This window comes from Salvelinus namaycush, chromosome 10 (assembly GCF_016432855.1).
Source record: "Salvelinus namaycush isolate Seneca chromosome 10, SaNama_1.0, whole genome shotgun sequence".
Classification (NCBI taxonomy): domain Eukaryota; kingdom Metazoa; phylum Chordata; class Actinopteri; order Salmoniformes; family Salmonidae; genus Salvelinus; species Salvelinus namaycush.
In genome coordinates this window covers 11,192,501-11,217,934 of record NC_052316.1, presented here as the reverse complement: position 1 = coordinate 11,217,934, position 25,434 = coordinate 11,192,501, and the positions used below count along the sequence as shown (strand labels likewise).

At 45.1% G+C, this 25,434-nt stretch overlaps 1 long non-coding RNA gene across 2 annotated transcripts in view; it reads right to left on the bottom strand.

Moving 5' to 3' along the window:
• Nucleotides 1-474: 474 nt before the first annotated feature.
• The window catches only part of LOC120054670, a 101,504-nt gene continuing 76,544 nt past the window's right edge, over nucleotides 475-25,434 (bottom strand). For both annotated transcript variants that reach the window (XR_005477624.1, XR_005477625.1), the window contains exon 5: nucleotides 475-590. This is a non-coding gene — a long non-coding RNA (uncharacterized LOC120054670). The remainder of the gene's footprint in view (nucleotides 591-25,434) is intronic.

The window sequence follows — 25,434 nt, the reverse complement described above, 5'->3', positions numbered from 1 at the left end:
TTTCTGCCTAACCATCTGTTGCACCAATGATTCCCATTCATTTGATTTCCAGCTATTCAGCTCACAATCATGACTATGTATGTATTGTATATGTATTGTATATAGCATCACTTCTCTATCCTTCAAAGTCTCTTTGAGGTTAGGGTTTCACGGAGCATCCCACAGTGTCTAGAGGTCAAAGGCAGTGATTGGCAGGCCAGGGATGGGATGGGGGAGGAGCTATAGGATGATGCAGGGTTTCTTGTCCTTGAAGGGGTTTCCAGAGGTGGGCAATCCCACTAGCAGAGGATCTCTGTGTGCGTGCATCTCACAGTAGTTCATCAGCTCTGCTGCTGCCTTAGATACCTGAGGGGGAAGAGGGAGAGAGAGAGTGAGGGAGAGATAGAGGGGGATAGGCCATGTGACCTAACCATGGAAAAACTTCAGGCCCTGGAAAAACTCTGGGCCCTAAATATGATTCCAAACCTGCCTTGATGCGTTCGATCCGCGCCTCGATGCGGAGCTGCTCCGCCAGCTTCCTGGCCTGGGAGATGTTATTGGTCGACATTATTCTCTGCCATCGGTTCACACAGCGCATAGAGATAGAACCACTGAGGGAGTCAAGGAGAGAAAGATGGAGAGAGAGGGGTTAACAACATTGTTGAATGGATTATATTAATTGCAAAGACCATTAAATGGAATGAAATACATGGAGCATTGAATATTTATTTTACCTTTATTTAACTTGGCAAGTCAGTTTTAAGAACAAATTCTTATTTACAATGACAGCCTACCTTGGCCAAACCCTAACGACACCAGGCCAATTGTGCACTGACCTATAGAACTCCCAATCATGGCCGGTTGTGATACCAGCTGGATTTGAACCAGGGTCTGTAGTGACATCACTAACACTGAAATGCAGTGCCTTAGACAGCTGCGCCACTTGGGAGCCCCAGAATGTAACGATACATCATAGAAATATAATGTAATCAGTATAGGCCTAAAACTATGTCATACCCCCTCATGTCAAGTCACCCAAGGACCTTTGTAATGACACAAAAAGAAACATCACAAGCCACGTATCTTCTACTGCAATCCCATATCTCATTCACATCAACTCAAAATATCAGCCAGTCTCGTGTGAAAAGAACAGTGTTATTTTACATGACTGACTTGAAGTGTGGTGGAGGTGTTATTGTCATCAACAGGCCAGTGACTGTTAGTCCCATGAATAAGCCATTCTCTGGACTAGGTCCGTAACATGAGCTTTGAGGCTACTTCAAAACCCAAACAAACCACTGTTAGCACTTAGCTGTTAGCGGTTAGCCCTTTAGCACATGCTCACAATAAACTCTTTATGTAGGCTAACACTGTTGCTCCGGGTAACAAGTTGTCCTCAGGGCAGCCTGGCCTCAAAGACTAGAAGTAACATAGAAAACATACATTTGTGACCCTCCAATTAGTATAAAATGGTACGTTTGGTATGGTTACATAAGACAGAAGGTTACTTAGGCCCAAAAAAGTCTAATTCTAATAATAATTCTAATAATAATAATTTGAAAAAATAAAATAATAATAATAATAATAATTTGGCAAAAATCTAAAGGAGGGAGGTTGGCCGGGGAGGATGGGTAGGTGTATAACACCTGTTTGTGCATATATTATGATGACATCTTTTGATGTTTTTGTTAATTTTGGTCTTGGGCAAGTATTTTTCTTTTTGATTTGTTTTTTGTTTTGTTCAAATTATTATTGATTTATTTTACCCCTTTTTTCTCCCAAATTAATAGTTACAGTCTTGTCCCATCGCTGCAACTCCCGTGCAGACTCTGGAGAGGCGAAGGTCGAGAGCCATGCGTCCTCAAACACGACCCTGCCAAGCCGCACTGCTTCCTGTCACACTACTCGTCTAACCCGGAAGCCAGCCGCACCAATGTGTCTGGCGACCACAGTCAGCGTGCATGCGTCCGGCCCAACACAAGGAGTCACTAGAGTGCGATGGGACAAGGACATCACGGCCGGCCAAACCCTTCCTGTCACGTTCCTGACCTGTTTTCTGTTGTTTTGTATGTGTTTAGTTGGTCAGGACGTGAGCTGGGTGGGAATTCTATGTTGTGTGTCTAGTTTGTCTGTTTCTATGTCCAGCCTAATATGGTTCTCAATCAGAGGCAGATGGTAATCGTTGTCCCTGATTGAGAATCATATATAGGAGGCTTGTTTTGTGTTGGGATTTTGTGGGTGTTTGTTACCTGTCTCTGTGTTTGTGTTCTGCACCAGATAGGTCTGTATCGGTTTTGCACATTTGTTATTTTGTATGTTGTTTGTAGTGTTTCACTTGTTCTTTTATTAAACATGTTGAACACTAGCCGCGCTGCACTTTGGTCCTCTCCTTCACCTATGGAAGAAAGCCGTTACAGAAACACCCACCAAACCCGGACCAAGCAGCGTGGCAACGGGCAGCAGCAACAGCAGCAGCGGTACCAGGAGGAATGGTCATGGGAGGAAATCATGAACGGAAAAGGACCCTGGGCAAAGGTTGGAGAGAATCGCCGCTCTCGGGAGGAGAAGGAGGCAGCCACAGCCCAGGAGCGGTGGATTGAGGAGGCAGCACGTAAGAGAGGCTGGAAGCCCGAGAGGCTCACCCAAAAATTTCTTGGGGGGGGGGGCTAAAGGGGAGTGTGGCGAAGCCGGGTTGGATACCTGAGCCAACTCCCCGGGCTTACCGTGGAGTGAGAGGGCGTCGTACTGGTCAGACACCGTGTTATGCGGTAAAGCGCACGGTGTCCCCAGTACGCGTGCTTAGCCCAGTGCGGGCTATTCCACCTTGCCGCACTGGTAGGGCTAGGTTGGGCATCGAGCCGGGTGCCATGAAGCCGGCCCAACATATCTGGCCTCCAGTACGTCTCCTCGGGCCGGCGTACATGGCACCAGCCTTACAGGTGGTGTCCCCGGTTCGCCTGCATAGCCCAGTGCGGGCTATTCCACCTCGCCGCACTGGCAGGGCTACGGGGACCATTCAACCTGGTAAGGTTGGAGAGGCTCGGTGCTCAAGAGCGCGTGTCCTCCTTCACGGTCCGGTATATCCGGCGCCACCTTCCCGCCCCAGCCCAGTACCACCAGTGCCTACACCACGCACCAGGCTTCCAGTGCATCTCCAGAGCCCTGTTCCTCCTCCCCGCACTCGCCCTGAGGTGCGTGCCCTCAGCCCGGTACCTCCAGTTCCGGCACCACGCATCAGGCCTATAGTGCGTCTCAGCCGGCCAGAGTCTGCCGTCTGCCCAGCGGTGCCTGAACTGCCCGTCTGCCCAACGCCGCCTGCACTGCTCGTCTGCCCAGCGCCGTCTGAGCCATCCGTCTGCCCAGCGCCGTCTGAGTCATCCGTCTGCCCAGCGCCGTCTGAGCCATCCGTCTGCCCAGCGCCATCTGAGCCATCCGTCTGCCCAGCGCCGTCTGAGCCATCTGTCTGCCTAGCGCCATCTGAGCCATCTGTCTGCCCAGCGCCATCTGAGTCATCCGTCTGCCACGAGCCATTAGAGCCGCCCGTCTGTCCCGAGCCATTAGAGCCGTCCGTCAGTCAGGAGCCGCTAGAGCCGTCCGTCAGTCAGGAGCTGCCAGAGACGCCAGCCAGTCAGGAGCTGCCAGAGACGCCAGCCAGTCAGGAGCTGCCAGAGACGCCAGCCAGTCAGGAGCTGCCAGAGACGCCAGCCAGTCAGGAGCTGCCAGAGACGCCAGCCGGTCAGGAGCTGCCAGAGCCGCCAGCCAGTCAGGAGCTGCCAGAGCTGCCCTACAGTCATGAGCTGTCCTACAGTCATGAGCTGTCCTACAGTCATGAGCTGCCCTACAGTCATGAGCTGTCCTACAGTCATGAGCTGCCCTATAGTCATGAGCTGCCCTACAGTCATGAGCTGCCCTACAGTCATGAGCTGCCCTACAGTCATGAGCTGCCCTACAGTCATGAGCTGCCCTCCAGTCCGGAGCGGTCATTCAGTCCGGAGCGGTCATTCAGTCCGGAGCTGCCACCCAGTCCGGAGCTGCCACCCAGTCCGGAGCTGCCACCCAGTCCGGAGCTGCCACCCAGTCCGGAGCTGCCACTCAGTCCGGAGCTGCCACTCAGTCCGGAGCTGCCATTCAGTCCGGAGCTGCCATTCAGTCCGGAGCTGCCACTCAGTCCGGAGCTGCCACTCAGTCCGGAGCTGCCATTAGTCCGGAGTTACCTCTCTCTCCTGAGCTACCTCTCTGTCCTGAGCTACCTCTCTGTCCTGAGCTACCTCTCTGTCCTGAGCTACCTCCTAAATCATGTGGGGGACTTGGGGAGGATTCTTAGGCCAAGGTCGTGGGCGAGGGTCGCCACTCAAAGGACGCTAAGGAGGGGGACAAAGACAGTGGTGGAGTGGTGTCCTCGTCCTGCGCCGGAGCCGCCACCGCGGACAGATGCCCACCCAGACCCTCCCCTTGAGTTTTAGGGGTGCGCCCGGAGTTCGCACCTTGGGGGGGGGGTTCTGTCACGTTCCTGACCTGTTTTCTGTTGTTTTGTATGTGTTTAGTTGGTCAGGACGTGAGCTGGGTGGGAATTCTATGTTGTGTGTCTAGTTTGTCTGTTTCTATGTCCAGCCTAATATGGTTCTCAATCAGAGGCAGATGGTAATCGTTGTCCCTGATTGAGAATCATATATAGGAGGCTTGTTTTGTGTTGGGATTTTGTGGGTGTTTGTTACCTGTCTCTGTGTTTGTGTTCTGCACCAGATAGGTCTGTATCGGTTTTGCACATTTGTTATTTTGTATGTTGTTTGTAGTGTTTCACTTGTTCTTTTATTAAACATGTTGAACACTAGCCGCGCTGCACTTTGGTCCTCTCCTTCACCTATGGAAGAAAGCCGTTACACTTCCTTAACCTAGATGACACTGGGCCAATTCTGTGCCGCCTCATGGGTCTCCCGGTTGCGGCCGGCCGCGACACAGCCCAGGATCGAGCCTCCAGCACTGCGATGCAGTGCCTTAGACCACTGCACCACTTGGGAGGGTTGGGAAAGGATTTTTCCGGCTGTTCATACACACACAAAACATTCTGGAGGCGAAGTCGGTAGCCGAAGTCTATGCCCCTTCGTCGGTGATTGGTCAACAGTAGGGATTCTTCAATGAAGTGTTTGTTGTCATTCAATGAGAGACTAATCTTTTTCCTGACAAACATTTCACTTGAGAAATACTGCACCAAACATCTTAGTTAGATGCCACCTAGCTAATGTTAGACACAACAAAGTGGAATTCATGACATATGATATGTATTGCAAATTCGCAATTGATAACATAATCATACCAGCTGTAATTCGTAACATATCATATGAAATGGGTGATGAACATCCATATATTAAAATAGCATACAAAACGTAACATATCATACTAAATGGAGAGAGGGAGATTTATGTATACTATGTTACGTCTACCCCTGAGTCCAAGTTGCTCAGGCACAGATCTAGAATCAGCTTACCCTCTCCAAGTCCTAACCTCCATTATTAGCAGGAGGAACTGACCTTAGATCAGTTGGAAGAGTGTGTCATGGAAGAGCTGTAATCAAGGGAGGTCATCCCGTTGCCTGGTTACGAACAACATCCCATCAACAAGCCAGGTCAAAGCTATCAACTCTCTCAAATCAGTGAGTAACTCAGGCACAGAATGATAACAACAAATACACAGGGAGTGATGACAACACTAGGAACTATGTGCTCTATCGATGATTCATTAGTTGGATATATTTGGTCCAGTTACCAGTATGCTAAATGGATAATAACAAATGGACATACAGTATAACATCCAATAATTATGTCAAATGTCAAAAATAGAAATGACAACAGCCAACACAGAATCTGTTTTTGAAATCCTGAAGTACATTTTAAAATGGGAAATGTTTCAAACTGAAAGATGACCGGCATAATATAATATAATAAGCTCAACAAGGAGGAGAGCTGTAGAATCAGAAACAACAAACCCTGGCTTTCAAAAGAAACCCTAGACAGCATACAGTAGTCATCGGAACTCCTCTCAGACACATGACGATGAGGCAAACAAGCACCATACAAGGCCATGTGTACTCGTATATGTGTGTGTGTGTGTGTGTGTGTGTGTGTGTGTGTGTGTGTGTGTGTGTGTGTGTGTGTGTGTGTGTGTGTGTGTGTGTGTGTGTGTGTGTGTGTGTGTGTGTGTGTGTGTGTGTGTGTGAGTGTACACGTTTTACTATACTTGTGAGTACCAGAAGTCCTCACAAGAATAGTAAACCAACAAAATTCTGAGAAGTGAGGACATTTGTACAAAGGCTATTTTAGGCTTAGGTGTTAGTTTTAGGGTTAGAATTAGGGTTAAGTTTCAAATTATAGTTAGGGTTAGGTTTAGGGTTTAGGGAAAATAAGATTTGAATGGGAATCAATTGTTGGTCGCCAAAAAGTCCTCACAAGTATAGTAAGACAAAGCTGTGTGTGTGTGTGTGTGATGATTCTCACTCCCCTCTGGTTAAGCAGGAGAAAGCCCTACCGTGATGAGATCATCAGCGCCATCTGGAACGGAGCGGGGAGAGAAAGTGAAGGGTGAGTAAAGAGTGTGTGGGTGTGTGTGTCTGGAACGAAGTAGTGAGATGATGTGTGTGTGTGTGTGTGTGTGTCACAAAACAGCTGTAGCGTCCAGCAACACAGGTGTCTACAGAGGGAAGCCCTGTGTACTTCTCGGGGGGGGGGGGTTCAGCATCAAACTGTGTTGTGACTCCTCTCCCCAAGGCAACAAGGTTATGGTTGCACTGCACAACACCAAGCTGTGTCTATAAGAGTAAGCGGACGACAACAACAACAACAACATTCTAGCAGCAAAGTTGATCTACTCTCAAAAACATGAAACCAGTTTGACTTTTAATGCATTCCCATAGCCAAATATACGGTGCAATATTCAAATCCGGAGCTGAATGCCAGTTTCAGTTGCGTTCAGGATAGGTACTCTGTACAGCACGTGTTAGCTAGTGTTATAAATTACCTTGAATGACCTCACACCAGACCCGACCACCCTACACTATTTAGCCTCCCTCATCCCCTCCTGCGTGCCCCCCACTCCCTCCAGCTCTTTCCCACTGTTAACAGGTGCTGGAGGCCATTGCAAGAAGATTGGAAACAGATAGAAGAGACAGAAAACAGAGAGGGGGAAGAAAGAGTAAAAACATGTGTACAACTTTTCAGTTTCGCTAGTTTTTGCTGCCATTCCTCTGCTGTTCACTAACAAAACTGACCCCAGTGCAGATCACTCACACCCGTGCACGCACACATGCACAGTATGATTTGCAGTCTGTATGTGAGCCTCCCTGCCTGCTTGCTTGGCTGCCTGGGTAGGGTGTTGGCTGAGTAAAGGGGTTGTTAAGTATCACAACTCTCTGTTCGTTCCGAAGCGATACTTTCTGTTTGAACAGCTTACAATGAACCCCGTCACCATGTATTGCCTTGCCTGGTTAAACGTGCATGTGAAAGTGTGTGTATGTGTGTGTGAATGTGTAATACTGTCTGTGTGTACCATCTACATATACACCATTGAGAGCGTTCTGTCAGGCTGCATCAGTGCCTGGTATGGCAACTGTACCTCCCTCAACCAAATGGCTTTCCAGACGATGATGCGCGGTGCTTCATTTGAGCCTGTCGGAACAGGAACCGGCACCTCTCAGTTCCGGACTGTTTCGTTCTGGAAACCATTCGCCAGGATCCAGTACCACTCATGGAAAGCCCTTTTTTTCTTTCTCTCTGTTCGCAAAGTAAAAATGATAATAAAAGCAATCAGAGTTCATTCAAGTTGCCTCCTCTGTAATTCTCCTGCCCCCTAAAAAACGTAATGTGCAAACGGGCCTGATATTCTAAGAATTGATTCGTGTTGGGCTGGCCCGAGTTCATAGTTTGCACAACATTGCGACCAACGCGTGGCCATTGCTGTGGTGAGAGAGAGAAGTGGGCCTGTATCTCTCACAGAACACTTTCTATGATCTCTCTCCCTCTCTCTGCTCTGGTAGACATGAGCCTGGGAAGGTCATCTACCTGCTGAAAAGAGAAGACTAATCTATCTGTAGGCTACCAAATAGCCTGTCCCTCAAACTCAACTCTGGACCACGAAGCCAGTTCCACCACATTTTCTCATTGTTCCCCACTAATCAGGGACTGATTTAGACCTCGGACACCAGGTGCTTGCAATTAATTATCAGGTAGAACAGAAAACCTGCAGGCTCCGGACCTCGTAGTGTAAGAGTTGAATCCCCCTGGCCTAAGTTATCAACTTCCAAATAGGCCTATTGAGCGAACAGCATTGTTTCACAAGAAAGAGATACTGTAGGCGTTTGGCACTTTGCGCATCGACCATCGCAGGTGAGTGAACTGCGCATCATTGGGTGAGTCAGCGAAACCGGAAAGTTTTTTTTAGGACTACAACTTCCTCCTCATATTGTACAATGTGTGTCTCCACACACCTGGCTATTGATGAAAAAAATGTGTACAACTGCAAGCACCTCCACTCTAATGCTCTGCCAGCACGCAAAAGCGATGATAATGCATGCAATGCTTTATTATAAAGGAAATGTATTTATTTTTTGGTACCTCACATGTGACAAATGAAGCACTCGTGGTGCGGTCAGCTAAAAGCATCCCCAGTCGTGCGCTGCCTGCCCTCCAGGACATTTACAGCACTCAGTGTCAAAGGTCAAGAAGATCATATAGGTCCTCTGCCACCCAGGTCACGGTCTGTTCACTACCATCTAGCAGAAAGAAAGACTGAAAAAAATGTCTGTCTCTTCAGGCCATCAGACTGTTGAACAGCCCTGCACCATCTCCTGTATTAAGAGACAAAGATAGACTCTCTCACACAAAACACACACTCACAGCCTACGCTGCTGTCCCATGTATATAAAAGACATTAAAACACTGGACCGTTTATTATATACTGTTTTTTACACGGTGTATTCATATAGTGTATTATTCACATTGCTCATTCTAATATATCTACTACTGTACATTGCATTTTGTTACACTGTTTATTTGTACGCTGGATTCTTGACATAGCTCACTGTAATGTATCGACGGCTGTACATATCATTCTTAGTGTTTGCCCTCAGAACAGCATCAATTCGTCGGGACTCTACAAGGTGTCGAAAGCGTTCCACAGGGATGTTGGCCCATGTTGACTCCAATGCTTCCCAGAGTTATGTCAAGTTGGCTGGATGTCCTTTGGGTGGTGGACTATTCTTGATACACATGGGAAACTGTTGAGCATGAAAATCCCATCAGAGTTGCAGTTCTTGACACAAACCGGTGCACCTGGCACCTACTTCCATAACCTGTTCAAAGGCACTTAAATCTTTTGTCTTGCCCATTCACCCTCTGAATGGCCCACACACAATCCATGTCTGAATTGTCCCCAGGCTTAAAAATCTTTCTTTAACCTGTCTCTTTCCCTTCATCTACACCGATTGAAGTGGATCAATAAGGGATCATAGCTGTCACCTGGATTCACCTGGTCAGTCTGTCATGGAAAGGGCAGGTGTTCTTAATGTTTGTAAACTCAGTGTATTAGCATATATTTGTATTACTGATACAATGTTATTTGGGTTGTTTGCTGGATTAGTGCAGGCCATTCATGATTTCTTGTTTCTAGTTTTTGATTATTACTTGTGTACTTGTTTGGCATTTTTGCTGCATTGTTAGGTGATAGTAACACGGGCAGTTCGCGACACTCGTCATGACATCTGCTAAACTGTGTACAGTGAACGGAGTGTGAGTACAGACACTGGAGGGCTCGACGTCCTCCTGAACACACTCTGGTCCCGTGTGGCGCAGTTGGTAGAGCATGGTGCTTGCAATTCCAAGGTTGGGTGTTCAATTATCATTGTGGACCAGTATGATAAAAAAAATTAAAATGTAAGTCTCTCTGGATAAAGTGTCTGATAAATTACTAAAATATACAGACCACTACAATAGCTGGCAGATTGCTCAAGAGTGACTTTGAAATTGGATGAAGATCCATGTTATGAGGACCTGGGAAATCCCTTCAAAACCAGCAACAGTAAGCACTATTACCATGAGTGCCTGAACGTGATGTTTTGACCCTATCCAAAACCTTAATCCTTAATCTTCTAAATTTGACGTTTAGAGCAACATCTACATTTTAAGTTCGTAGAAACGTGGATAAACGTCTAATTCTGCAGTGAGACTGTGAGAGCTTGTTGTACGATGAACCTCTGCCTCTCAACAGCTGCAATGAACTACTCGTACCAGGCCAATGGTAACTTGACATTGTCATTCACCTTCGTAACAGTTAGTGTGACACATTTTTTGTATTTTATTTTACCTTTATTTAACTAGGCAAGTCAGTTAAGAACAAATTCTTATTTTCAAAGACGGCCTAGGAACACTGCCTTGTTCAGGGGCAAAAGATGACATATTGGTAGTAAAAGCTAAAATGCTGCTTATATCATAAAGCAAATCCATCTAATTATAACATCATCAAACCCTTGCAATACCCCCCCACACTCCACTCTGTTTCCTCTGCATAAACCTGATACACATAGGGGCCAGTTTCCCAGACACAGATTAAGCAGACTGTTGGGTTAAGAAGCATGCCTCCCCCACCCCTCCCAGGCCATGGGTCTTCACTAGACGAGAGGGGGGGGGGGGGGGGGGGACTATGCAGCAGAATGACAACTAACCTTCATAGTGATGATTCATCTTTAACCCCAGCTACTCTGGCACAGATGTAGACAGCCAGGGCTACTCCCAGGGTGTATGCGCGTGCATGCGGGTCGATACAGTACGTGCGTGTGCACGTGCGTTTGTGTTTGCGTGTGTCCAGAGTATTCACCAACCCCCACCCCTTGGGAATTACCTCGTTTATTCCTGGACATTGTGAGAGGCTCCAGATATGGTAGTGTGAGAGGCTCCAGATATGGTAGTGTGAGAGGCTCCTGTAAATCCATCCAATTCTTTCAAATAAGAGGTCTAAAAACATAACCTGAAATAAATAATCGCCAGAGCAGAGGATTATTATACAGTATACAGCCAAAGACAGAATGCTTCAAAAGCATTGCATTGATCTTTTCAAAGTCAATAGCAAAGCAAAAGGTAACACATTGTTTAAAAACAAGGCTGGGGATAGGAATTCAATACTATGGGTGCATGTTTGCACATGCACATACACATAAAAGCACTAACACACACGTACACACACACAGAGCCACGAGGGCTTACAAGGGCTCAACTGTCAAAACTTTGCTAAATGCAAGGAGACACCGTGCTCCCCCCTCTTTTTTTCCCCTTTCCTCTCCCCCTCCTCTCCTCTCCTAATCCCTCACCCGCTTTCCAAAGCTTTTCCTAGAAAATTGCCAAGGCGATCCCTCTCAATGCCTGGCCTTTGTCTTCTTTGTCTTTATATACAAGCTTGGGCCCTCCCAATGTTAGAGACTGCAGGCTTCCTGGAATGAGACTTGGGCCTTGCAAAAGGGAGCTATAGTTAGTGATGGGGGGGGGAAATTGATACAGTTACATATTGCAATATTATATCGATACTTTGACTCCAAGTATCGATTTGTAAAGAAATGTGTATATATATATATATATATTGTATTTTTTGGGCTAGGTTATTCTCCGTCTTCTTTTTAAATAGTGAGCCAACATGACTGATCAAAACTAATTTTCTCATGCTCTCTCGTCTCTCTGCAGCAGACATACAGTATAGTGAGCAATATGTTTGGAACATCAAATCGCAATACAATTGCAGTATCGAATCGCAATATATATCGAATCGTGAGAATTGTGAGAATTGCAACACATATTGTATTGGCACCTAAGTATTGTGATAATATCGTATCGTGAGGTCAATTCCCAGCCCTATTTATAGTTCAGTTGTGGTCAGTGCTGTTCAAGATGAGGGTGGATGATTATTTTTAATGAGCATGGCCTTATTTCTATTACAGCATATTGGATGACTGTCATTCATATTCCATTCACCCTGCTCAATATAATATCGCTAGGTTTAGGCTACTGCATGACACTGAAATTTTACCTATACCCATCATGAGGTTCCTACAAGCTAACCTACAAATTCGAGTTTGTAATGTAGGTGCACTGGTTGAGAGACAAATTGGAGTAATCAAAGTGACAGACAGTGACACATTCAATACCATCTTGCACACTCTTGCCTGCATCTAGCTGATCTGGGGTGTAATCATTAGTGCAAAGAGTTGCAAAACGGAAAAACTAGAGTTTCTATTGGACAAATTCAGGTAGGTCCCTTACTGTTTAGTTTGCTTCGGTTTAAAACCAAACCTTCATACCATATCCGCTAACCCGGTGTCATTTAAGATGATGAAGGGCTATAATTTTTTTATGAGCATGGCCTTATTTCTATTACAGAATATTCGATGACGTCATTTATATTCCATTCACCCAGATTAGGCTACTACACGTTTTGCAACAAAATCGGTGGAATGAATAAAACCCTGATCACCCGCAAACACAGTTCACTTGCATAGCAGCCACATAAACAGCATGATCACTTAGCTCGTTATATCATTTATTCTTGCATCTACGCGTTCTCCTCCTCTCACCTTTTCCCTTCGCTTGTGGACTTCAGTGCATAACACATCAGCTGTCTGTGACCAGGCGAAAAAACCTTTCCAAGCCTAACCTTCATATCATAACCGCTACACACAGCCTACATCGTTGTTACCATATTAGCTAACCTCATAGTAAACATATCTACTAGAACTATCGTGTTAGTAAACCCGCTACAATCATGCAGTACAGTCAGCAAGTAGTTTAGCAGTTACACCGGCGGGCCCCGGGGGCACTACATTTAAAAAAACTAAAGCTTACCTTGACTTGGAAAAGTTACAGTGTTGGATAGCCATAGCCAGCTACAGTAGCTAACATAGCATCCCTCTCTGTTTGAGCTGGGTGTTTGATTAGACTAAAGTACAGTAGCTAGCGCCATTTGCTAGCTAAGTAAGTGAAAGTGAAAAAAATACAACAAAATATAGCTAGCTAGCTCTCTCTCTCTCTCGCCTCTTCATTTTTAAATAAATACATTTGTTCAAAACTGTTCAACTATTGTCTTTCTCCCTCTTTGAGTCAACTACTCACCACATTGTTTGCACTGCAGTGCTAGCTAGCTGTAGCTTATGCTTTCAGTACTAGATTCATTCTCTGATCCTTTGATTGGGTGGGCAACATGTTAGTGCATGCTGCAAGAGCTCCGATATGTTGAAAGATCCTCCGGAAGTTGTCATAATTGGAAGGGGGTGAGAACCATGAGCCTCCTGGGTTTTGTATTCACGTCAATGTAGCCAGAGGAGGACGAAAAATAGCTGTCCTCCGGCTGCACCATGGTGCTGCCGTAGAGGGGGCTGTTGAGGCTACTGTGGACCTTCATAGCGAAACCTTTTTTTAATCAGTTATTTGGTGACGTGAACATATTTAGTATAGTTTTATCTAAAAAGGATAACTTTAATGTTATACTATTTTTACATTTCTGAAATTCACTGAGTCCTCCCCTTCCTCTTCTGAGGAGCCTGCACTGTTATAGTTACAGTATAGCTAGCTGCAATACAAAAACACACACGTACGTACACAAGGGCTTACAAGGGCCAAACTGTCAAAACTTTGCTAAATGCAAGGAGACACCGTGCACCCCCTCTTTTTTCCTTTCCTCTCCCCTCCTCCCTCTCCTAACCCCTCACCTGCTTTCCAAGGCTTTTCCTAGAAAGTCTGCCTAGGCGATCCCTCTCAATGCCTGGCCTTTGTCTTCATATGTATACAAGTTTTGGGCCCTCCCATGGTTAGAGTCTGCAGGCTTCTTAGAATGAGACTTGAGCCGTGCAGAGGGGGATTGATAGTTACATATAGCAATATAATTTTGTAGGATATTATATAAATACCTTGACTCAAAATATCGATTTGTAAATAAATAAATATATACACAGTTGAAGTCGGAAGTTTACATACACCAGCCAAATACATTTAAACTAAGTTTTTCACAATTCCTGACATTTAAGCCTAGTAAAAATTCCCTGTCTAAGGTCAGTTAGGATCACCACTTTATTTTAAGAATGTGAAACGTCAGAAAAATAGTAGAGAGAATTATTTATTTCGTATGCTTGGGGTCATTGTCCATTTGGAAGACCTATTTGCGACCAAGCTTTAACTTTCTGACTGATGTCTTGAGATGTTGCTTCAATATATCCACATAATTGTCTTTCTTCATGATGCCATCTATTTTGTGAAGTGCACCAGTCCCTCCTGCAGCAAAGCACCCCCACAACATCACGCTACCACCCCCGTGCTTCACGGCTGGGATGGTGTTCTTCGGCTTGCAAGCGTCCCCCTTTTTCCTCCAAACATAACGATGGTCATTATGGCCAAACAGTTCTATTTTTGTTTCATCAGACCAGAGGACATTTCTCCAAAAGGTACGATCTTTGTCCTCATGTACAGTTGTAAACCGTAGTCTGGCTTTTTATGGCGGTTTTGGAGCAGTGGCTTCTTCCTTGCTGAGTGGCCTTTCAGGTTATGTCGATATAGGACTCGTTTTACTGTGGATATAGTTACTTTTGTACCTGTTTCCTCCAGCACAAGGTCCTTTGCTGTTGTTCTGGAATTGATTTGCACTTTTCGCACCGAAGTACGTTCATCTCTAGGAGACTGAACGCGTCTCCTTCCTGAGCGGTATGACGGCTGCATGGTCCCATGGTGTTTATACTTGCGTACTATTGTTTGTACAGACGAACGTAGTACCTTCAGGCGTTTGGAAATTGCTCCCAAGCATGAACCAGACTTGTGGAGGCCTGGCCCCTTGGCTGATTTCTTTTGATTTTCCCATGATGGTCAAGCAAAGAGGCACTGAGTTTGAAGGTAGGCCTTGAAATACATCCACAGGTACACCTCCAATTGACTCAAATTATGTCAATTAGCCTATCAGAAGCTTCTAAAGCCATGACATAATTTTCTGGAATTTTCCAAGCTGTTTCAAGGCACAGACGTCAACTTAGTGTATATAAACTTCTGACCCACTGGAATTGTGATACAGTGAATTATAAGTGAAACAATCTGGCGGTTAACAATTGTTGGAAAAAATACTTATGTCATGCACAAAGTAGATGTCCTAACCGACTTGCCAAAACCATAGTTTGTTAACAAGAAATTTGTGGAGTGGTTGAAAAACGAGTTTATCATTCCAACCTAAGTGTATGTAAACATCCGACTTCAACTGTATATATATATATAATAGTACCAGTCAACAGTTTGGACACACCTACTAATTCAAGGGTTTCTTCTTTATTTGAACTATTCTCTACATTGTAGAATAATAGTGAAGACATCAAAACGATGAAATAACACATATGGACTCATGTAGTAACCAAAAAAAGTGTTCAACAAATCCAAATATATTTTAGATTCTTCAAAAAGTAGCCATCCTTTGCCTTGATGACAGAAAAACCCTTGAGTGAGAAGGTGTGTGCAAACTTTTGACTGGTACTGTATATACAGTGCATTCAGAAAGTATTCAGATACCTTTACTTTTTCTACATTTTGTTACGTTACAGCATTATTCTAAAATGTATTCAATAGTTTTTTATCTGTCATCAATCTACACACAATACCCCATAATCACAAAGCAAAAACAGTTTTTTTGCCAAATGTATTAAAAATTTAATTTACCCAAAAAAATCTGTAGCATTGCAGGTCCCCAAAAACACAGTGGCCTCCATCATTCTTAAATAGAAGAAGTTTGGAACCACCAGGACTCTCCCTAGAGCTGGCTGGCTGGCCGGCCAAACTGAGCATTCGGGGGAGAAGGGTCTTGGTCAGGGAGGTGATCAAGAACCCGATGGTCACTCTGACAGAGCTCTAGAGTTCCTCTGTGCAGATGGGAGAACCTTCCAGAAGGACAACCATCTCTGCAGCACTCCACCAGTCAGGCCTTTATCGTAGACTGACCAGACAGAAGCCACTCCTCAGTAAAAGGCACATGACAACCCGAGTTTGCCAAAAGGCACCTAAAGACTCTCAGACCATGAGAAACAAGATTCTCTGGTCTGATGAAATCAAGGTTGAACTCTTTGGCCTGAATGCCAAGCATCACGTCTAGAGGAAACCTGGCACCATCCTTATGGTGAAGCATGGTGGTGGTAGCATCATGCTGTGGGGATGTTTTTCAGCGGCAGGGACTGGGAGACTAGTCACGATTGATGCAAAGATGAACGGAGAAAAGTACAGAGAGATCCTTGATGAAAACCTACTCCAGAACACTCAGGACCTCAGACAGGGGCGAAGGTTCACCATCCAACAAGACCACGACCCTAAGCATACGACCAAGAAAACACAGTAGTGGCTTTGGGACAAGTCTCTGAATGTCCTCGAGTTGCTCAGCCAGAGCCCGTACTTGAACCTGATCTAACATTTCTAGAGAGACCTGAAAATAGCTGTGCAGCAACGCTCCCCATCCAACCTGACAGAGCTTGAGAGGATCTGCAGAGAAGAATGGGAGAAACTCCCCAAATACATGTGTGCCAAGCTTGTAGTGTCATACCCAAGAAGACTTGAGGTTGTAATCGCTGCCAAATGTGCTTCAACAAAGTACTGAGGAAATACTTTTGTAAATGTGATTGAATTTTTTTCCATAAATTTGCAAAAACGTCTAAAAAACAGTTTTTGCTTTGTCATTATGGGGTATTGTTTGTAGATTGATGAGGGGAAAAATATGTGTTCTCCATCTTATTTGTAAATAGTGAGCCAACATGTTTTCAGCACTTATTTCCCTGACTGATCAAAACCAGTTCTCATGCTCTCTCGTCTCTCTGGAATAGACATTCAATAAAGTGAGCTAAATGTTCAGAACATCAAATCACAATAAAATCGCAGTATTGAATCGCAATACATATAGAATCATAAGAATCGTGAGAATTGCAATACATATCGCAGGGGCGATCGTGAGGTCAATTCCCAGCCATAGTTCAGTGGTGGTTAGTGCCATTCAAGATTAGGGAGGACGATTTTATTTAGTATATAGCTTTATCTAAAAAAAAAAAATGTTTCACTGTTTTTATTTTTATTAAATTCACTGAGTAGGATGATCCTCCCCTTCCTCCTCTGAGGAGCCTCCACTGATATAGTATAGCTAGGTGCATTAGAATGCAATGTCATTCCATTCCCCTTCCATGCATGTGTATTGGCACAGTTGGCAAGCACGCACGCACGCATGCACACACACACACCTCCCGTCAGATAATCAGCTCCACTTTGCATGGAGCCTCTTTCCGTTAGCTAATCTAATCTGTGAGGAGCAATAATGTGTGTCTGCATAGAAGCATGCAGGAAAGAGGGAGTGAGGGGATGAGGAAAGCGGTGGAGAGGTGGAGAGATGGAGGGCAGGGCAGGGCAGGGCAGGGCAGGGCCTTCAAGGTTATCATTGCATAAGGACCCTTGCTGTTCCCAAACATGGTACAGTATTGATATGTAGTTAGGTAATTGGTTATTGCTTCCTCTATAGATAGTGTGTACTCAAGGACTTTAACACGCACACACACACACTGCTTGATTGCACTCTCTCTCAAGGTCTTGTTGGGTGAGCATTAGGTTTGTGGTCAGATTCTTCTCTGTTCAGAATGTGCATAACATTTACATTACATTCATGTACATGACATTACATACAATACATAGCGTATTATAACTGCATTATATATGCAGGCTATAAGCATACATTTAGTATTTATTTTAAATTCTTGAATTGGGATTTCAATTCACATCATGAACTGACTTTGAATTCTGTGTCCTTGTAACCTCAATGTCAGTGTCAAAAATGTCTATCGGTCATTAAGGTCACATGATGGCCATGCCCTCATTTCACACGATGGCCATGCCCTCATTTCACACGATGGCCCTGCTTCACACGATGGCCCTGCTTCACACGATGGCCCTGCCCTCATTTCACACGACGGCCCTGCTTCACACGACGGCCCTGCTTCACACGATGGCCCTGCTTCACACGATGGCCCTGCTTCACACGATGGCCCTGCCCTCATTTCACACGACGGCCCTGCTCTCATTTCACACGATGGCCCTGCCCTCATTTCACACGATGGCCCTGCTCTCATTTCACACGATGGCCCTGCTTCACACGATGGCCCTGCCCTCATTTCACACGATGGCCCTGCCCTCATTTCACACGAAGGCCCTGCCCTCATTTCACACGAAGGCCCTGCCCTCATTTCACACGATGGCCCTGCTTCACACGATGGCCCTGCTTCACACGATGGCCCTGCTTCACACGATGGCCCTGCTTCACACGATGGCCCTGCTTCACACGATGGCCCTGCCCTCATTTCACACGATGGCCCTGCCCTCATTTCACACGATGGCCCTGCCCTCATTTCACACAATGGCCATGCCCTCATTTCACACGATGGCCCTGCCCTCATTTCACACGATGGCCCTACTCTCATTTCACACGATGGCCCTGCTTCACACGATGGCCTTGCCCTCATTATACACGATGGCCTTGCCCTCATTATACATGATGGCCTTGCCCTCATTATACACGATGGCCTTGCCCTCATTATACACGATGGCCTTACCCTCATTTCACATGATGCTTGCAGTCCCCGATGGACTTCTCTTATTGCACAGGCGGTCACATGGTGCATACAGTAAATACATTCTTCTCTGTCATTATATAAGAGGCCCATCGCACTAAATAATGCATGGGTGTGCATGGGTTTCTGGTGTGTGTGTTTGTGTTTGTGTGAAATCAAATCAAGTGTGTGTGTGTGTGTAGAATAGTATGCAAAACCACTGCCTCTCTTCTAGCCCAAAGCAGCAGAAGAGAATGGCAGTAAAAAAAAGTGTTTCCCCTACTACCTGGCCTAGGGCCTACTGGGAAAATGGGGGAGGGTGGCTTAGAAGGGGTGGGGGCCCCGAGGGAGATATAGGGGCCACAATAACCCAGGCCCCCCTTAATTTTGCAGGTCCATGTCAAACCTTACCTGTTTGTGAATGGGGATTGGCATGCTCTTGCCAAAGCTCATTCATTAACCAAGGGTGGTCAATCTCTCCCCTCCTCCTCTACTTCCCTCCCCCTACTACCTCCCTTTCTTTCAGAGGCACAATGAGAGAGAGGAGGGCCTACAGCAGCACCTAGATCTTCTGCAAAGATTCTGCCAGACCTGGGCCCTGACAGTAAATCTCAAAATAATGGTGTTCCAAAAAAGGTCCAGTCGCCATGACCACAAATACAAATTCCATCTAGACACCATTGCCCTAGAGCACACAAAAAACTATACATACCTTGGCCTAGACATCAGCGCCACAGGAAACTTCCACAAAGCTGTGAACGATCTGAGAGACAAGGCAAGAAGGGCATTCTATGCCATCAAAAGGAACATAAAATTCGACCTACCAATTAGGATCTGGCTAAAAATACTTGAATCAGTTATAGAACCCATTGCCCTTTATGGTTGTGAGGTCTGGGGTCCGCTCACCAACCAAGAATTCACAAAATTGGACAAACATCAAATTGAGACTCTGCATGCAGAATTCTGCAAAAATATTGTCTGTGTACAACGTAGGACACCAAATAATGCATGCAGAGCAGAATTAGGCCGATACCCGCTAATTATCAAAATCCAGAAAAGAAAATCCAGTTCAATTCTACAACCACCTAAAAGGAAGCAATTCCCAAACCTTCCTTAAAACAAAGTCATCACCTACAGAGAGATGAACTTGGAGAAGAGTCACCTAAGCAAGCTGGTCCTGGGGCTCTGTTCACAAACACAAACACACCCCACAGAGCCCCAGGACAGCAACACAATTAGACCCAACCAATTAATGAGAAAACAAAAAGATAATTACTTGACACATTGGAAAGAATTAACAAAACACTGAGCAAACAAGAATGCTATTTGGCCCTAAACAGAGAGTACACAGTGGCAGAATACCTGACCACTGTGGATGACACAAACTTAAGGAAAGCTTTGACTATGTACAGACTCAGTGAGCATAGCCTTGCTATTGAGAAAGGCCGCCGTAGGCAGACCTGGCTCACAAGAGAAGACAGGCTATGTGCACACTGCCCACAAAATGAGGTGGAAACTGAGCTGCACTTCCTAACCTCCTGCCCAATGTATGACCACATTAGAGAGACATATTTCACTCAGATAACACAGATCCACAAAGAATTCGAAAACAAACCCGATTTTGATCAACTCCCATATCTACTGGGTGAAATATCACAGTGTACCATCACAGCAGCAAGATTTGTGACCTGTTGCCAGACAGAGCAAAAGTCATGACATAATTTTCTGGAATTTTCCAAGCTGATAAAGGCACAGTCAACTTAATGTATGTAAACTTCTGACCCACTGGAATTGTGATACAGTGAATTATAAGTGAAACAATCTATCTGTAAACAATTGTTGGAAAAAATACTTATGTCATGCACAAAGTAGATGTCCTAACCGACTTGCCAAAACTATAGTTTGTTAACAAGAAATTTGTGGAGTGGTTAAAAAACGAGTTTTAATGACTCCAACCTAAGTGTATGGAAACTTCTGACTTCAACTGTATACCTAATATGACATTTGTAATGTCTTTATTCTTTTGGAATTTCTATGAGTGTAATGTTTATGGTTCATTTTTATTGTTTATATCACTTTTGTATATTATCGACTTCACTTCCTTTGGCAATGTTAACATATGTTTCCCATGCCAATAAAACCCCTTGAATTGAATTGAATTGAGAGAGAGAAAGACAGAGAGAGAACAATGCCACCTGTGCCAAAAGCTAGAAAGGGAAAAAAAATATTGCATTCCACGGCGGCAGGCGTTTCAAGAGAAGATAAGAGCTGCTATTCTGGGTAAGGACTGTGGCTGGGTGCTTCCAGGACCCACACGGGGAGGTGTCCTCCTCTCATGTCATTGAGTTGATCTCTGATGGGGCTAGTAGAGGGGTAGGGTGGGTTGTGATGGGGCTTAATACACGAAAACATGCTGCTAATCAATAGGAGGTGGAGATAAGGAGGTGGAGATAAGTCCCGACGGAAAAAAAGTGAAGCAATTCCATGTCAACTCCGAGAGTACTGACGTGGGTGGAAAACATATTGTGACATTTCTCTGCTATGCAGTACAACGCTGAAATTAGCAAAAACATTTGATCACCTATTTGTCATCGCCAGTATTCCAAACTGAGCGTCTGGACCTGTCATTTGTTCTTAACTGACTTGCCTAGTTAGATAAAGGTAAAAAAGTCTGTCCACTACCATAATGGTCTGATTGGTGGAGTGCTGCAGAGATGGTTGTCTGAATACTTTCTGAATGCACTGTATAGGGTGACTTGGCACCAGGATATATGATACACAGAGTAGTAGCAGCGTATATGATGATTGTATGTGATTGTGTGTGTGTGTGTGTGGAGTCAGTATAAATGTATGTGCATATTATATGTGTGTGTGAGTAAATGATGTGAGTGTTTGGGTGCGTGAGTGTGTAGGGCCCAGTGAGTCTGCATAGAGACAAAAATATTTATAAAATACAAAGGTCAACTCAGAGAGAGAGAGAGAAGAACAGAGAGAGAGACAGAGCGAGAGTGAAGGCGAGAGGGAAGGAGAAAGAAGAAGTGAGGGAGAAGGAGAGAGAGATCGAGAGCACGAGTGAGGGCGAGAGAGAGAAGGGGAAAAAAACAGGGCCCTGTGGCGCCACACACGGGCATTCCTGCTCTCCTGGGAATACCGCGGTTAGAATTTTTCCATGAATGTAATTTTGGTAGTTTACACATACACACACGCTCCCTCCCCTACCATCCCAGTCGAAGAGTGGGAAGAGGGCGTGTGTGTAGGGAAGAGGGGGGGTTTACACAGTTTTAATTAGTTACCCTCCACCCTCACTTATCCGCACTGTGAACATTGACACACCTCCCCTCCGCCCTGTTTAAGATAGGAAATCTGTGTGTAATGGCGCCACACCCGCACACCATGCTGTGCTTTTACGCTATGTGGTGTGGCTGTGTGGAGCCAGTCTGTGGAACAGGCATCCCCTTCAACAGAGAGTGGAATTTGGGCGCTTTGGAAAAGATAGGGGTTTCCTGCAATTAGCCCTGAGTGATACTCTTAACAGACACACACACACACACACCCACACACACACACACACACACACACACACACACACACACACACACACACACACACACACACACCCCCCCCCCCCACACACACACACACACACACACACACACACACACACACACACACACACACACACACACACACACGCACACCCGCACACACACGCTCCCTGGTCCACCCCACTTCACAGCACTTCACACCCCACTTCAGAGTGACTTAAAACCACACTAGGGAGCACATATCCTCCCCTCCCTACTTGACTTAACAGTGCCTCATTGCTGGGGCCTTTGACTCACTATCCCAATAGAACCTCAACAGAGGTGCTTTAGTGTACCTGGTGCCATATATTCTCCATTAGTATGTATGGGGCTGACAGTGTGCAGACTCTGCCTTTGTGGGGTTCCCCTCATCCTACTGGTAAACATTGCGGAATGCAGTGTTGGGGGTGCAGACCCAGTGTGTGTTGGGTCAGCTCTGAACACACATTGCAGAGACTGTGCTGTCAAGGATATACGATTGATGTCAACTTCACATTGGAATCAACATATCAACATAGCGGTTATCACATTAGAAACAATATAACTCTAAAGAAAGCTGTGCCATGATTTTGCATGATCTGAAAGCTAATCACAGGGGCTGTGGATGTTCTACTCATTAGATCCACACTTTTCCACAATGCATTGGAAGATGTGGGCCGTAACTGATAGGCCCTAGTTCTCTTCAAGTAGCCAACAACAAAACTCGGCTACTTCATTGGGAAGATGGCCAAAGCTTCTGTGGTGGTGTTCACATGTAAGCTAAGTAGTTTTTGTTCTCTTTAAAATGATCACGAGTATTGCATCATAGGCTACATCTTTGAAAACGGAAATATTTTTTTAAATTACATTTCCACCCAAAGTTGATTTCTGTTTTCTCACTGAAAAGTGTTTGTCATGATGATGTCATGCTAACCAGGCCTTTTGATTTGAACATGTGGATTGTTTTAGTTTTGTAGGCGTGGCTACCTATTTCATTCATGGATCAAGCCTTAGCAGTCATTCTGATCTCGTTCCCAATGATCAGCGCTTTAGTTTATTATGTTGCTGCTCAGCGCTTCTGAATTAGCGATGCACCCGACTGTCCGCGTCTTTCTGTGCAATAGCATTCTGATTTGAACATTTTTTTTTAAATATATTTTTCTAGGCTATTTGATTCTAGGCTACTTGATTTGATATGTTACAGCACTTTGGTTTCACTAACAAATATGATGAAATAGAACCAAATGATCTGTTTCTGTCTTCAGTCCTTTTTAACAGGATAGATGGGCTATATTGTCTACTATAGTATAGGTCAAATGCGATAGTCTGCCGATAACCAGCCTGAGTAGGCCTATAACTCCATTCCTATTCTATTCAGAGTTTAGAGAAATGAATAACATTGGAAATGAGCTATTATCAGACTGGTTAATATGATGCATGTCTGTTGCATTTGGAAAAATCCCCTCACACTTGGCCCTGCCCTACCTACTAAGCCGATCATGAACTGTGGCCGTGGCATAACAGTATGTGCTAAATAGTATGCGACAATGAGTAAATAGTACCCAGTTTAAAATATGTAGTGCGCTATTATGGGTATTCGGACACGGTCGGTGTGCTACTTACTAGTGGGAGGTTGGGGGGGCCTCAAATAGTACTTTAATACATATCGCCTTCTTACAATACTAAACAATGCAATATTTACAAAAAAAGTCTGTAACCTGCTGCTCGTTTTACAGGTGGGAAAGCTTATAGGAGAGGAATGCGAGAGAGAGAGAGACAGAGGGAGATTATCGGCAGCCCCACCGTGGAAGCCGCAGTCACCGTAACCAGTGTGCGTCTCTTGTGACAATGTCATGCTTTATGTCATAAGGGGAATGGCGTATGTGTGTGCAACAACGATCATGTGTGTATGTGTCCGAATGTGTGTGTGTGTGTGTGTTTCCACCCAGCTGCACACTCAGTTTGTAGGAAAAAGGAAACGAAAGAGAGGAGTGTCAGACGACGTCTCTACGAAAGAGGGAGGAAAAAGACAGGCTTTCTCTGAAAAATGGTAGTTCCTCTATGTTCAGAGGAAAGGTATTTTTATGGTTCTACGTGTCGTCTGTCATCATAACATGACTGGGTCAAACATGGAGCAAGTCTGCACACTGCCTAAAGAATCTCTGCACTCAAAATACAATATATATTTTATGCAATGTGCAAAAGAGTGCAACACGTGAGTAAGACAGTAGAGAAACAAATGTTCTACTGACAAAACTACTTGAGAAGAAAATCTGAGTGAGAGAAAAAAAAAAACAGGGAATACAGCTTCCCAGTGAGGTAAGACAAAGCAAGAGAAGGGAGAGACCCAAATGCATCCTGAAAATAGTACAAAATAACAACCTAACATGCATCAAAACTACTTTATTAATACATTGATCTATGAACTCCAACAACCCAACTCAACTTGAAGGCTGAAAATTATTTCCAACCCTTTCAGTTCTATTCAATTCATCCTACTCGGACTACACTGTTACACTATGTAGCCTTGACCAAGACCAAACTGTTTCTGGTGAAAAACGACAAATCCCATGCCAGCTAACCCATCTGAGTCAGGGCTGTTTTTTTGGCTGTAGTGGGAGTTTTCTGGCCAATGACGTTTGCAGCTCTGTGTGTGACGAACTGGGCTGGACGGGGGCTTACAGCAACTCAGTGGCCCAGAGTCAACAACATCTGTCAAAGAACAAAAACAGCACTTTTTCTGTGCGTGTGTGCCAGTGTGCACCAGAAACCAACTGACGGGACCTTCGATCACCACCAAGAAACAAACCCCCATGACTGCACCCACCCCTTCTACATCACATCAGTGACCTCCCTCCAAGGGCGCACTTGTTTTCCTAATTGTTATTTCATGCTTTTGTCTGAGTCAATTCTCCTGTTAATAGGCTAAGACACTGTGAGCACCAAAGACCTTGTTGTTATTGGGTCACTGCTCGTCACTGCTTGTTGACTTTCATCACGGACACTTTTTTTTCTTCTCTCTCCCTCTCTCACGACGCTTTCACCATATAAGGAAGAACAGTATTTCCCGTGATGCAGTGAGTTGTTTGGACAATAAAGGGCTGCACTGGCCAAACAAGTGAGGGATGTAGAAGAACGATCCCTTTCACAGAACTGGGCTAAAGTCATGTTCCCCCAAAACACTAGACACAAACAGCTCCCCCCCTTTCACAGAGCAACATCTCTCTCGCTCACTGAGCTCAGCGCTAGGAAATATATAGTCTGACA